Source organism: Melopsittacus undulatus, chromosome 6 (assembly GCF_012275295.1).
Source record: "Melopsittacus undulatus isolate bMelUnd1 chromosome 6, bMelUnd1.mat.Z, whole genome shotgun sequence".
In the NCBI taxonomy this organism is placed as follows: Eukaryota; Metazoa; Chordata; class Aves; order Psittaciformes; family Psittaculidae; genus Melopsittacus; species Melopsittacus undulatus.
This window is the reverse complement of record NC_047532.1, coordinates 47980413-47995726: the sequence shown is the minus strand read 5'-3', so window position 1 is coordinate 47995726 and position 15314 is coordinate 47980413. Positions and strand designations below refer to the sequence as shown.

The window sequence follows — 15314 nt, the reverse complement described above, 5'->3', positions numbered from 1 at the left end:
GCTACAACATTTCAGTCTTGTTTTTCTAAATAAAAATAATGTATAGTCCTAACTTGATAATAAATATGCTCAAAAGCTGTCCTTAAGTAAAAGCTTTTGATAACAAATTGCCTGTGCTAACTGCTATTTTACTGTTGAAATTTTTATTGTTGCTTAAGCACTGCAATTATGCTAATAAGCCTGAGAGGATGGTACACTAAAGCATTGAATGTGACAGATATAATACTCAATAAAATGTTAATCTTACCTGAAAATTGGAATCAAACAGCCTTATTAGTATTTATGGATATGGCATCTCCAACATGTTTCTTAAGAGGAATATATATATGCAGTAGGTATTTCGAAATATACCCTGCTATTTTTCATGCCTCCATACAATTTAATTCAAGGTGGCGATTATCCCTGCTGCTAATTGCCATTCCCTTTTAGAATAAGAAAAAAGAACATCAGCATCTGGGCCATGCAAAAACTCCTGCATATTGGAGGGCTTTTCCCCTTGGCATCTCAAGGATGGCAGCTATCCATAGAGACAGGGACACCTCTCCCCAAACCATAGCAGGGCCACTAGGCTTGGCAGAGTGCAGCAGCACACAGTGAAGGCACTGCTGTGCCACCTTCAGTCAGTCATCTTTTTTCTTTTTTACATGCAAGCCAGGTACAACCAGCAAAGACTGAAGTTATTTTACAGGTGCTAGAGAAATGGCTTTTAGATTTTAAGATGGGACCAAATAATTATTTATTTATTTTATTTTTAAAGTTTTTGGCTGATGCTAACAAATAACCAGACCCATCTGTTCCACTACAAGTCACAGCACTGCAGGGCTAGATTTGGAGCCGCTGGGCTGTTGCAGTGGATCAGTCACTGAGGTGCCCGTATGACTTTCCACAAGTTGCATTGCATTTTGCACTGTTATTTCATCACCCAGTCCCAGTCTGCTTTCTCAATTGATAATTTCTTCCCTTTTTTTTTTTTCAGGAAACAAGCTGCCTTTCACCACATTTAGGTTTTGGGGTTTTTTTTTTGCCAAACCTATGGGTCTCTGACTTAACCTCAGGGCTCCACTGCTATGCACTTTCCTGTGGGTAAAGCAAGTGGTCTTCAACACCTTTACTTTCTCATCTATGAAAAGGAGGAAAAAAAAACCCAAAACTCAGAAGAGCCACATGCTTGTGACAAACTATATTTACATTAATGACCAGGCACTGCAGAAAGACCATTTCTACACAAGATGTGTTTTTCTACACATTTCTACCAATTTGTAGAAATTCTACAGTTCTACCAATTGTGTAATTACTACACAAGACTGATGTGGTTTTCAAACACTGTAGATTAATGCTTCAAGAGCAGCTACTGGCATCCATCTTCACTCCTCATGCTGCCCTCACCCACAGAAGTCAATTCTGCCAACAGGATAGCAGAAACATCGATAATCAGCATTATACTTTGACAGACAAGGAAGATTATTGCCACTGGATGCCACAAGCCTCCTTGGTGGTAAACATTAGGTGGGAGACATCTAGGAACTGTCCTGATGAACAATCACAGCAAGGAAAACTGAGCCATAAATGTGGGATTCCCAAAGCACCTAAAGATCACAACAAGGAACCCACAGGGCACTGCTCACAATGAACCAGGATGCAGTAGGACTTTCTTAAGCAATGTGCCCCAATGCATGCTGGCTTCCTCTCAGTGCAAGGATGGAAACAGGACTGCTTTGCAGGACACAAAGAATACTGCCAATTGGCTGAGTTGCACCTCAGAGAGCCAGCAGATGCACCAGGGACTCCAAGCTAGTTCCAGCACAAGATGCCAGATGCCCAATCTTCAGGTGCAGCCAGCAAGGCAACCACTCTCATGAAGGTGGCAGGACTCATCTCTGCCATGTTAAGTGATTCTTGTCATTATTTTCAATCCTGCAGGGAAATCTAAATTGACCTTTGGCATACTTTGCTAAATAGCAATGCTTATATTTTTATACTGACAAGTATATCTATGGGTATTCTTTGGAAATAATCTTACCCTGACCAGTCCAAAAGGTCAGAATAATAAAAAATAACAACAGTTAAAAAAGCACAAGGCTGGAAAACCATCACTGCCATTGGCACTACACCTCAACTTATTAACTGTCCTTGCAAAGAAGTGAACTGCAAGGTTTTGGAATTATTTTATTGATTGAGATCAAAAGATCGGGGGCACACAGTAAATTGTATCTTTCCATGAATGTATTCTGCTTTCAAGATTTGAGGAGATACTTGCAGGAAAGAAAACCACATATAAACATGTAAAAAAGTGACTTCAAAAAGGCATCCCCTTACTTCTCTCTTGACACAATCTGCATTTCCTAAAGCTATTTGAAAGTTTCCTCCATGTTCTTGTACCCCTGGGACACAACAGTTTATCTCTGCTAAATAGAAGATGATAATGAACAAGAAGACACTAGTATAACTCCAGGGGAGACACCAATATTTGCTGACATTAAGGATGAAAGGTAAATGTTAGGAAAACCAAACAAATCTCAAAGTCCAACAGGAGGTTGAAGAACTTCCCACTGAATTGCAGGTGTCTCACTGTCCTTCATAATTGGACCACAGAAGATGAAGCATCTGAACCCCGTTCCTCTCATGATGATGGCTCAGAGGCTGCCTGAGCCCAAGATAGGTTTGTCATCTGCAGCTCCCAGGAGAGGGAGAAGCAAGAGAAATAAATGAGCAGACATCTTCAAGACATAATTTCAAGACCCATCTGGTGAGACAGCATTTTTGAACACAGAAAATGCCTGCTGTGTTTGTTGTCAAGATAGGACAAAGAAACACAATGGAGAAGAGGAACAGAAAAACAAAACCAACAACAAAAAAAAAAAAAAGAAAAACAGAACTTCCATTTTACTGGCCCCTGGAAACAGAGAGGAAAAATAATAATTTGCTTCCTTTCTGTGTTCCATGTTATCTGTATTTTGGTCAGGATACCTGTATCAGTAGCACTATGTTCTCATGTCATAATAAAGTAGATGGGGTTACCCACTGGAAAGTAAGAGTAAAGCCCTTACATGAATCACAGAAAAGGCAAAAACTCCCAGGAACTTGTTACAGAGGATCCAGAATTGACACAACCTCCTGCTTTTATCACAAGTTTACATTGCTGTGGTGGGTTGACCCTGGCTAGATGCCAGGTGCTCACCAAAGCTGCTGTATCACTCCCATCCTCAGCTAGACAGGGGAAAGAAAATATAACAAAAGGCTCACAGGTTGAGATAAGGACAGGGAGAGATCACTCAGCAATTACTGTCATAGGCAAAACAGACTCAACTTGGGCAAATTAGTTTATTACCAATCAAATCAGAGTAGGATAATGAGAAATAAAATCAAATCTGAAAAACACTTTCCATCCATCCCTCCCTTCTTCCAAGGCCCAGCTTTATACCTGATCTTCTCTACCTCCTCCCCGTCAGAAGCACAGGAGGACAGGGAATGATGGTTGCAGTCAGTTCATCACATACTGTCACTCTTTCTTCCTCAGGGTTGGACTCCTCACACTCTTCCCCTGCTCAGACAGGGGTCCCTCCCATGGCAGACAGCTCTTCACAAGCGTCTCCAATGTGAGTCCTTCCCATGAGCTGTAGCTCTTTACAACCTGCTCCAGCACGGGCTCTTCTTCCAACGGGGCCAGAGGTCGTGCCAGGACCCTGGTCCAGAGCAGGTTTCCCCCAGGGTCACAGCCTCCTTCAGGCACCCCCCTGCCCCATCTTGGGGTCCTCCATCAGCTGCAGGTGGATATCTGCTCCACTGTGGACCTTCATGGGCTGCAGGGGCACAGCCTGCCTCAGCATGGGCTGCAGAGGAATCTCTGCTCTGGCACCTAGAGTACATCCCTTCCTCCTTCTTCCCTCACCTTGGTTTCTCTCATCCTCCAGCTGTAATTACTCCCACACTGTTAACTTTTTCCCCCTTCTTAAAGATATTATCCCAGAGGCACTACCACCATCACTGATGGGCTCAGTCTCGGCCAACAGCAAGGCCATCCTGGAATCAGCTGACACTGGCTCCATCAGACACGGGAAAATTCTAGCAGCTTCTCACACAAGCTGTGAGAAGAGGCCCTGTAGTGCCCCTGCTACCAAAACCTTGCCACATAAACCCAATACAGTTACATGCCAGCAGCTGTGAATTAACCTCCTTTTCTATAAGCTTACACTTCCCTCCAAAAGAACATCACCTTTCAGATAACAAAGACAATAAACACCAATGTCAATTGCTGTTGCATCAGGCCATCATCAGACCAGGCAGCTCCTTCTGCACAAACACACTGAGCTTTACCTTGTACCTTATCAGTTTTAATAAGGTTGAGATAAGAATTTCATGTGCTCCCGTATCTAACCATTGATGAGTTAAGGAGGACTCTCCAGAAGTCATTGAGTCCATTTCTTCGCCACACTGAAGGATTGGTTCTCCTAAAAGCATGTCTGTTAGAGTTTTTCCATCTTGTTCATAAACCTTTCCAATGACTTAAACTGCCTAAGATCCTCAGGCAATCCACTATTTTTAATAATGCTCAGCTATTTTTAATGCAGAATATAATTTACTAATGTCTCTTCGAAATTTCTCTTCCTCAAACTTAAGCTCATAATTTGTCTTATTCAGAGTGGGCAGATTTACAGTTTATTCCTTCTCTCCATGACAAGCTGACTATTTTCAAAATTTACAAGCTGAGGCACCAGTGTGCTTTCCTCTCTCTTTGCCATGCTGCTTCTGCTCAAAGCATGTTCTTAATCTTGTGCCTCTGCATGTGTATTTCTTTTCTTACCCTGAGAGAACAGGCAGCTAGGATATCACAAGGCTGTTTCAAGAGAAGACGTTCACATCCAAAGGCTGATGCATTCAGGCACACCCAATAATAAAGTACTCTGAAACAAGAAGAAGATATGTCTTTAGGACAGTAAGCAGAGGATCCAGTAGTAAAGAAAACCCAACAACACTGAAGTGCAATTTCTTCCACACCATTATTTAACATTCAAACAGGTCTTCAAAAGTAACATCAATGACTGTAAGACACATTGTGCACCACCACTTAAACTTGGCCAATGTCTCTGACAACTACCATAAGGGTTTGATAAATCTGTGTTCTATGAATCAAAGTGCTCACTAACTTCAAAGGATGTTCTGCCGAGGTATAAGCAATACACAGCACATATCAAAATCAGATGGCCCTGACTCCAAAGCTTATTGACTGAGACAGAGGACAAATCTTAATGTTGCTACTGATGACTTTATTTACAGTGTCACTGAAACCAAGTAGACTTCTAGTCTACTATGAAATTTGTGGGTGTGTAATTATGTGATAGACCCAGAGAAGAAATGTCAGGTCTGATGAAAGACTGAGTAACCTTTGTGTTCACAACATAGGCCTTACCTCCTAATTTTCAGGAGGTTTTATCTATCTAAAAGAAATCTTTCTCCCAAAACGAAGGGTATCACCAAGAATTTCTGTATCACCAAGGGTTTGGTGATAGTGGGGAAAGAATAAAGAAAGGATTTATATGAACAGTGTTTGGAAACACAGAGAAGAGCTCTGAACAACAAACATACCCAAATTTCATGAGAGAGAACAAGCAACAAGGGAGAAGAGCAACAACACATTTGCCATCCTACTTTTGGAGGCTCTCAGAAAAACAGAACTAGATAGTAACAGGCATTTTGCCACAACAGCATCTTTCATCAGTGGATCACCTTTTGCATCGCCATATCCTCTAAATTCCTGTCTCTCCTTGGCAGGGGCTGCTTCTAGCCCCAAAGCATCAAGTAGCTTTGCTACAAATATGCCTTTTCCAAGGACTGAAGCCAAAAAACACTCAACTTGCCACCTGCTATGAAAACAAGATGCGTGTTGCACATGTAAAGATATGCCAATGCAACAACTCAGGGTCTTCTCTCTTGTATGCACCATCCAACTATCTCTTTCGCTACTTTTTTTAAACTGTAATCCTCAACTGCCCTGGGCTTTTGCTTTCCTTGGTCTTTTCCACTTTTACCAATGCTAACACTTACAGCCAGGCCAACTGCTGTCAGCACAGGAAGGTGACATGCTCCTATTTAGAACAGATTTGATAACAGAAGTGCTGTTTCAAGGCTAGCAAGAAATACCTGCACCAATAATGTCCCTACAGCAGCACACAATAGCTGAGGAGACTGACCTATAGATGCCTGTTACTGAAGATGAAGAACTTAAAGTAATCTCAAAATGTATGATGGCTAACTAATAAAAAAGTTCAAAATGCATGCCCATCTTGAAGAGTGAAAGTAGCTCCAAGGACTTCTGCAAGATTATCGGCAGCATCAGACATGCTACCTCGTTAAACACTAGAGAGATAAGGATGTTTAGCAAGGGATACAGATACAAGGAGTGCTTCCACCAAGAAAACACACTTGTTTTTCTATCTGAATTAAGACAGCTGTTGAAAACCATGGAGTAGCATTGAATGGCAGCCCAGAACAGGGAGCCAAAACGACTACTACATGCAATTGAAACTGCCAAGGGATTAAGCTAGGTCAAATGTAATTACACAAACTGGAACCTGGCCAGGATACTGGTTGGTTTAAGAAAATTAAAAGAGGTGTTCAAAAGTTTCAGAGATGGAGTCCTCCTCCTGTTAATTATTTGGTGAGTCAGTCACTGAAGCCTCAGCATTCTAGGAGGCTGTCTGAAAAAGGGGAAAAAATGAGGCATAAACTTGAAAGGCATTAGAAGCGATTAGCAAAAGCCTTTGTTCTCCATGGCAATCCTCACTGCACTAGTGCGTGAAAGCCTTTCATGTTCATGCTGAAAAATGGCCTTAGTTCCTTTGATACTTCTGGGAGGAAGCACTGAAATTTACAAATATCCCACTGTCAGAAGTTACAGGCAGCAGTTGAAGAATTTCTGTATCTCCCAGCCAGGTTGTACCTAGCTCTAAACCCAGTCTCAAGCAGGCAGAGCTCCTGCTAAAGGGAAGAATGCAAACAAGGACACATGGAAGCTCTCCAAGACCTAGAGCAGTATCTACTCTACTTGCTATTGGTTTATGAAAGCCAGGTCATGTGGAAAAGGAGCTTGCAATCATATGGGCCCATGGCCTCCTCAGCTTCACTCAGTTTTCAGAAGATGGGGAGCATGAAAGGCAGGCAATGGGAAGGAGAGCAGAAAGGATGCTTCATGGTCTGGTAGCTGAGTGTCACTCTGATTAAAGACTAGGTCTTATTCATGCCTCTGCCATAAACCTCCTGAGAAATAAGAGGAAAGTCACATATATCAAAATTTTCCAAGGTATTTATTGCTGTGCCTTTTCTGGCTAACTAAAAACACAGAAAGCCCATGTCCAGAAGTGAAAAGAACTAGCTGTAATGAACTGAGATTCTTCGTTCAATCTCTAATTGCGACTTGTACTATAATCACGTATAGCACTACAAAACACAACCTGTTCTGAAAAAAATAGGCCTTGTAAGTCTCAGTTTTGGCACCTGAAAGTAGTAGGTGCCTTTGCTACATCTGCATCTGAAAATCATCATTGGAGATTCACTCATTACTGTCTTTGAAGCAGTTGGATGCAACAATAAAAGCAGTACCAAACTGGAGATTAACCTTTTTGGGTATCTTCTTCAGCCAGATGTTCAGATGATGGCTTATCTAATGTACATTAAACAAACCAATTTTTGATGGATGTGGAAAAAAAAAACACACACAAAAAAAAAAACCCAAAACCAGAAACCCATCAGGCACATTGCATGATGTGGTTTCCTCTCAATGCAATGGCAGGTGAACACACTCTGAAGCCTCTGCCATATTGATTTAATGCACTTTTTTCTTTTCCTTTTCAGAAAACAAGCCAGGGAAAGGCAGACATTCTACAGTACAGATTGGTGTAATCTGTGCTAATGGCCTAAGCGTAGATGCAAGCAGCAGCTTGCTTCTCTTCATGTGGAACAGTCAACGGGGACAAGTTCTGGGGGGACAACTGCTACCATGGCACACCTTGCCCCAGTCCAGCAACATCTACTGCAGTGGGTCTGTAATGAACACACAAGAACTAAGAGCACAGGAGAAAGCCTGTGCTGTCTTTCAGTGGTGTGCAAAAACCAGGGACAAGCAACTATGGAAAAAGGTTGTGCTCTCTGCTGAAGATACACAAGCTACTGCTCTTCAAAATCAAGTCAAATGCTCTTCCAGACAGCAAAACCACAAACACCCTAACTCCTTCATCCCTGGCACTCCTATGACGTGGCAAGTCACTTGGAGTCCTCAGGCACCACAGAGACAGCAAAGACAAAGACTTCTTCTATGAACAGAAGCAAAGTGGTACTGCAGTTCTTCCCATTCTTTCCAAACACCTTTAACCAAGTGTCCTCTGAAGCAGGTCCACTGTTTTAACTGGAAAGACCTGCAAAAAGAGGTTTTGATGAAAGCAGAGACCTAGCATAGGAAAACAGAGCCAAACTGGTACAAGTCAGAGAACACCATAAGTAGCAGTATTATAATTTTTTTTTTAGTTTAAAATATTCAGAAAGGTCAACACACTTATCTCCAGGCCTGTAAATGACTCATCAACAGCATCATGCCAAAGGCAGCCACCTCACCCATGCTGAGTCTCTCCAGCAGAACCACCAGCAGCTCCCAGCCCCAAGCACCCTAATTACCAAAAGGTAGAGAGGGTGCTTAACAGCAATGTCAATGCCCTGAACAGTGGCATTAGGATGAAAAGCTGTGCAGTGCATCACCATGGCCAGAAGCATTCTCCTGGCTTCTCAATGCACACCATCACTGTACCTCATGTGGGCATTGCTGCAAGTAAGGAGAAAGGTACAGGACTGATGCTATAGAGACCACAAGGAATATATTTTTCAGCATGCTCACCCACACCAGGCCAACCCAGCAGAGGCTGGGGAGAGCAGGGCAGCCTAAACGGTTTCATGCCAAAGAGGGACCCACTATTGAGAAAAACAGGCAGCCAAGGCAGCCAGACTGTACAGGTGGAGGTCTCCCTGCAGTGGCAGCAGTGATTAACTGTTACTAACAATGGCCTCTAGTGCTTGAAACATAGCACAAGGAAATGTCATGGAAAGGACTAATGCCAAGCAATAATAAGACAGAGTCAGGGCTGTTGCTCAAATAAGGTTTTTTCACCTAGGCTACTTGTTAGGACAAAAAAAAGAAGAAAAGAAAGTTTCCATATGCAGGGACATCCTGTTCACTGTCTTAAAGTAAGGGGATGACTCAAGAGGGAACAGCTTTTGGTAGACAGGTGGGGGGGAAATCAATTTCAGGTTGCTACGGACAACTGGGCTGTCTCCTATAAACTAAATCAGATTCAGTTCTATGAACCTGAATGCTAAACATTTTCTGAAATACAACACACACACTCTCCAAATAAATTAATACCATAAAATACAGACTTGTGTCATCTCCCAGCTTTTTTGCTGATCTAAGGACATGCTCAAACCTGCTAATTATTGCAAAATACAGGACTAGAGTTTTGGCTCAGCAGTGGCATTCTGTCAGCTCAACACTGACTACTGCCTTACAGGGAAAAGATATTTAATGGCCGGGTGGCATTTGGCAAAAGGAACCAGAGCAGTGCTCACATTCACTTCGCTCTGGGTCCTTTCATGTGCTCTAGGCTTGCTGCAGGATCTAAAAACTGTTCTGCAGATCGAGGCTCAGCTATCAAGGGCCAGGGAAAGCTAGCAAGGGCCTAGGGATTTCAAGCACATCCTGTCCTAGCTTTGTCAAGCATGTTGTAGATAGTCCTTCACCATGAGGGTGATGAGGCACTGTCACAGGTTGCCCAGAGAAGCTATGGCTGCCCTGTCCTTAGCAGTGTTCAAGGCCAGGTTGGACAGAGCTTTGAACAACCTGACCTAGTGGAAGGTGTCCCTGCCCGTGGCAGGGGAGTTGGAGCTGGATGATCTTTAAGGTCCCTTCCAACCCAAACCATTCTGTGATTCTATGATAATGGATGCAGGCAGTGTAACCTGTCTGATCCTTGCACAGTCTGAATAGAAACAACATCCGCCAGCTGAGCAGATGACCTGTGGTCACAGCAGCCAAATAGGAAACTTACACAGACACTGGGAACAACGCAGTGGCCATGGTTCGACAGCTGTCCTCTCCCCATACCTCACACTGGCATAATTTCTGACCGGTTTTAAGCACCATCTCCATTTCCTGCAGCAAGTAAAGATGTATGGGCACAGGGCTGCATCACTTCCACACCTGTGGGATGTTCTCCTCCAGCACACCCTTTATCAGTAACCTAGAGTAGAGATCCCCTCAGCAAACCAGAAATCCCTCAGTCCTCACACTCCCCAGAGTGAGAAGGGCAGGGAGCAACGGCAGCCCTGGGAGTCTCACCACCTCTTTGTGCTGGGCACGTTAATCCCTGTAGTCCTTGGGAGCCAGGGGAACTAGGAGCTTAGGAGAGACATTTAAGAAAGCAAAACTACCATTGGCAAAGATCACTGCCACTGGCCAGGAGCTGCGCCAGCCTTTTCACAGGTTGGAAATATGAAAATTGAATCAAGGCTGGAAGGAGCTGATCCCCCATGAAATACGGAAATCAGGCAAGGGATGACTGTGCTCCATGTGTGCTAGCACTCTCTGTGGCACAGCCTCTGGTGTGATACTGGGCTGGAGCTGCACAGTTAGTTATGTTCTTATCATTACATTTAGCTCAGTACCAGCCATGCAGCAACCTTCTGCATCATGGGTGGACCCAGGTGACAGACATCAACCCCTCATGGCAGCCCACTGAGAAAACAAAGGGTAAGAGCTGCATGCTGAACTACAAACCTCTGGAGGAGATGAGGCATCTGATTCTATACCATTCTCCAGTAGCTGTTAAGCAATCAAATAAATCCATCTAGATCAATTTCTCCATGAAGATAACAGGAAACATTACCATCCCACAACCATATAAGTCTTAATTTTATGGAGCAGTTGATGTTTTTCCAATGAAATGTACCATTAAAATGTAAGATTTTATTAGCAGAATCAATGATGTGCGCAGAGGCAGTCCCTCATGGCTTTAAAAAAAAAATCCATGAATAATTATAAAACTGATAGCAATAGAGAACATTGTGCAATTATTACAGCTGTTTTACAGGATTCCCTACTAATGACAGCCCCTACTTCTGGTAAGGCACCTTAAGGCAGTACCACAAAAAAGAAATTAAGGAAAAAAACAACAGAAGCACAGCATTCCCCTGCACTTAGAGGGTGCAAACATGACACCTGTTTTGGGTTTATTGAATTATCTTCCCACACACACACACCCCAAGCAATAATTCTGGAAACAGAAACACCACAACATTTACAAAAATATTTACCAGTCACCTGTCTCTTTCTCCTTGTCCACCAGTTAAAAGCGTTTTGTTGCAATCAGGAGAGATTTACTGCTGTTTAAACCTAGCAGAAATGGAAGCAAGAGAGAAAGGCTGTGACCTTTCACCACCCACAAAATTCATGATAGCCCTTAACCATGCACACAGATCAGGTGTACGCAGCATCCAAAAACCCTCTGGAAGTAATACATGCACTGGAGACAGGAGTGGAGTCCTGAGACTCATTTCTCCCACAAGGCTCACTGGTTTCCAATGATAAGCAACAATACCCAACCTGCAGCCAGGGCTTTGTGGCCAGCTGAGTGTGGCTGCTCTCCAGCATTCCATCCTGCACTAGCTATGGAGCTCGGGTGGTTGGGATGCTTTCAGTAACCCAACTACAAGTCCAGTACCCCCAGCACTCACTATCCTCACCTTCCACAGGATGCTATGAGCATACTTAATCCTCCCATTTACCAATATCCTGCTCTCAACTGGTAGCCATCCCCCACATCAATACCATCATAAAGAGCTCAGTCAAAACATTAAGGCACCCTAAATCCAATGCTTACCAATCCCACTGTCCAGCTTCTCAGGGAGCTCTGGCTAATGTGCAAGGAGAACCATTAAGTCTTACTTATTGCAAAGTGTTAAAAGAATGCACTTACACAAACTGGTGCCAAAAAAACCACCTGCCAGTTCTATCCCAAATATTTTGCCTAGCATCCATACCTGTCTATTCACAAGATCATAAGGTCCACTCACAGGGAAAACTGTTTACTTCACCTAGCTTTAAACAACCTCTGGATGTGTGTGGGGATGGATGATGGAGAGTAACAAGAATACTCAACAGATGTTTTCATTAGCATAGATTTGCCATTCATTTCTCTCTCTTCTACCATCAAACTCCTCTATTATCCTTGCTGGATAATTTACAGCGCTTGTTATAAAGTACAGTCTCCAAGAACAGAGACAGCACACACTTGATAATGAAGAAGTTCAAAGAGCTGAGCCACACATAACCTGTAAGCAGATTGCTGCTATTTCTCACATGTTTAAAAGGGCTTTGCCTTCATTCAGTGCTGGAACTCGTCATCATGAAACAACCTCCTATTACAAGATGGCCCAGAGGAGCTACTATTTCAGGTCCTAATAACGTACTTGGTTTTACAGGAAAGCAAGAAGGCAAGTAACACGGAACAACCCAGCTGTCAAGTAGAGAAACAGATGGGATCCTCACAAAGCTACACAGATTGCCTTAGTCAAGTGCTGTCACAGCCTATCCTCAAGATGGGAAAGCATGGTGCAGGAGGTAGATGAAAGGAGCTTGTGAAATTAAGCAGCATCATCACCTCTATAAGGCCTGTGAAGAGACAATAGAGAACTGCTTTCCAGGCACTCTTATCCCAGGGCAATAAAACATGACTCAAAGTTGTTAGGTTGTTTTTTTCCCTATTTGCCTTTTGGCTGAGTGACAATTGTCCAAATCTCCCACCTGTTTGGCCTCCCCAAAACACAGAGATCATCATGGAAAGATGCACCAGGAAGCACAGGTCACATCTGTGGTCTAAAGCTCTCAATTCAGAAGTGAGTGGAAACAATGGGAGGTGTCTCTGCTAACAGCCATGCTGGCAGGCAGGACACCCATGTGTGGGCAGCACCATGGCTTCCAGTCCACAATTTGGCTTCCAAACAATCTAGGAACCCACAACACCTGCCATGGTGGTTCAGCTCCTATGTCATTGAAGGAGGTGCCTTTTCACATCATGAGCCAGTGGCAAACCAGGAGATGTGATGGACTGGTCTGACCTTCCTCATTCAAACTGTCTAATAAAGGATGCTAAACCAAAGCTAACAAGACAGTGCTTCAGAAACCCCAGCATGCCTGGAGATATCAGGGCTCATATCTGACAAATACAAGTCCTGTAATATGTGCCTACAGTTAGAGCAGCTCTAAGCATGGCTGGCCATTCATGCCCACAGTTATTCAAATAATGAAGGCTGCACACAGAGGGAAGGCTGAAGACAGATTATGAATGAAGAACCAGGATCGATTCCCTTATCTACCCTCCACCTCCCACTAACTGACAGATGCTATTCAGGGAAAACAGAATTTAAAGGCAGAGGCTAATGATGCAGCAGATTGATTTTTAGGACAAGAAAATAGATGTAATGGCAGTCTACCTGCTTGCAGCTTGCCAAGTCAGAGCAAAGTTCAGGACAACCTGGCCTTGTCTCCTCTTCCTCATCCCAGCCCCTTTTCCTCCTCTGTCCCCGCCAAAGAAAGAAAAAACCCTCACAGAAAAGAAATTGCTTTACACAATGCAATTAAGTGTTGCCCAGAGCCAGCTCAATGCTGGCTTCCCTCTCTCTCTAAAACAGAGCCTGAATTAATGGATGTGCAGAGGGTCCACTTCCGGGGAAAAAAAACAGATTCCGAACTCACAGCTGGGAGGAATGCATCGTATGTCTGGTATTCACACTGTGCCCTCTTTTCCTCTTCCTTCTTTTGGCCATATAAGGAGCTGAGCACAGCAGGCCAGGCTGGAGAGCACAGTGCTGCCTGCTCAGCACCATCAGACCTCTTTGTTTGTCTTTACTGGAAATCCAATCGATTCACCTAGGAAAAAGGCTAGCACGTACAGCACAGAGCATCAGGCTCAGATATCACGCTCCTGAGACCTAGGACAAAAAGAGGAGCAAGCTGAACTAGACCAGCTCAGCAAGTGCTCCTGCAGGGATACAAGCACATGCAAAGAGGCAATAGTTTTCCTAGTCACATTGGAGGAAAGGAGGGTGCTAACGTAAAAGCTCGAGGCTATTGCACCTACAGTCCCAAAGGGTTGTTTTTCAGGTTAGCAGCACTCAAGTCATATCTCCACAGGAAATAAAAGGCAACATGACTTTCACTGAATTCACTTAGGGCCAGGATTATGTCCCTTCAGCTGCAGAGAAACACATCCTCTCTAATATGCACAGGTTACAAACAAGAGTGTGGGACTGCACTTTAGAGAAGCCAGTCATTGGAAATTTTTCCTGAAGTCCTCACAATCTCCAAGTTCAGTGTACTTCAGCCATTTCAACAGTAGAATGGGATTTCCATACCCCCCAATGTAACTAAAATATTACAATCTAAAAAATGAAACCTTTTTGCTCTTGCTGCTTCTTCTGTAAACAAAAGACTATTCCTGCAGCTACCCCGGACTTTTCAGGAGCAAAAAAGAAAAGAGAAAGACATACACTTTCACCAAAGGCTGGAAATTCTGGATCATCAACACCCAGGAAGATTCTACATCAATTCCCCTTTTTCAGCCCTGTTTGGCATCAGTAAAGCAGTTCTCATTTCGTCCCACAGGAAAGTGGTGGAGAGCTGGACAACAGCTACAGGGAAAGGGAAACAACAATGGTGAGATCAATCACCATCAGAGCACAGCAAACAGCCCCAGGAAAGAAGGAAGCCCATACACACACTGCCAATGTCCAGACTGTCTCAAGTTCAGTCCTGGCTTTTCCTCCCATAGGGAAGAAAGGAAAAGACCTGCACATCTATGGTGCTCCTAACCTTCAGTTACATTAGACAAATGTGCTGCTTGTCTGCTTTCCTCAGCCAAGCATCAGGGTCCCAAGCAAGGCCATGATAGAGCTGACCAGGAAGATAGGGAAACTTAATGAAAGCAGCAACTTGGCCCACTTCCCCAAGGGTGTTGCTTTTGAGACAGGCTGGCTCTCAATGCCCTGAAGGATGACAGGAATCCTCCATAACAGGCAGGTTTGCAGTCTTCTGCCTCAGATACCATCTCATTCCCATGTCTAAAATATAAAGATTTACTTGATCCTGAAGCAGGATGTTTGGTCTTGCTCCCAATTTTGCTTTGTTCATTTGCCAGTAGTTGTTAGCACTGAAATAATTCTTCACACACAGAAGCATCCAGTGTGCCTTGGATCTTAGGTCACTGGCCTCAAGAGTC

At 43.6% G+C, this 15314-nt stretch overlaps 1 protein-coding gene across 1 annotated transcript in view; it reads right to left on the bottom strand.

Moving 5' to 3' along the window:
* The window catches only part of LPP (LIM domain containing preferred translocation partner in lipoma), a 337577-nt gene that overhangs the window by 261679 nt on the left and 60584 nt on the right, over window positions 1-15314 (bottom strand). Inside the window, exon 3 of the mRNA XM_031043045.2 lies at window positions 4802-4901. The gene's annotated coding sequence lies outside the window, so the exon portion shown is untranslated. The remainder of the gene's footprint in view (window positions 1-4801; window positions 4902-15314) is intronic.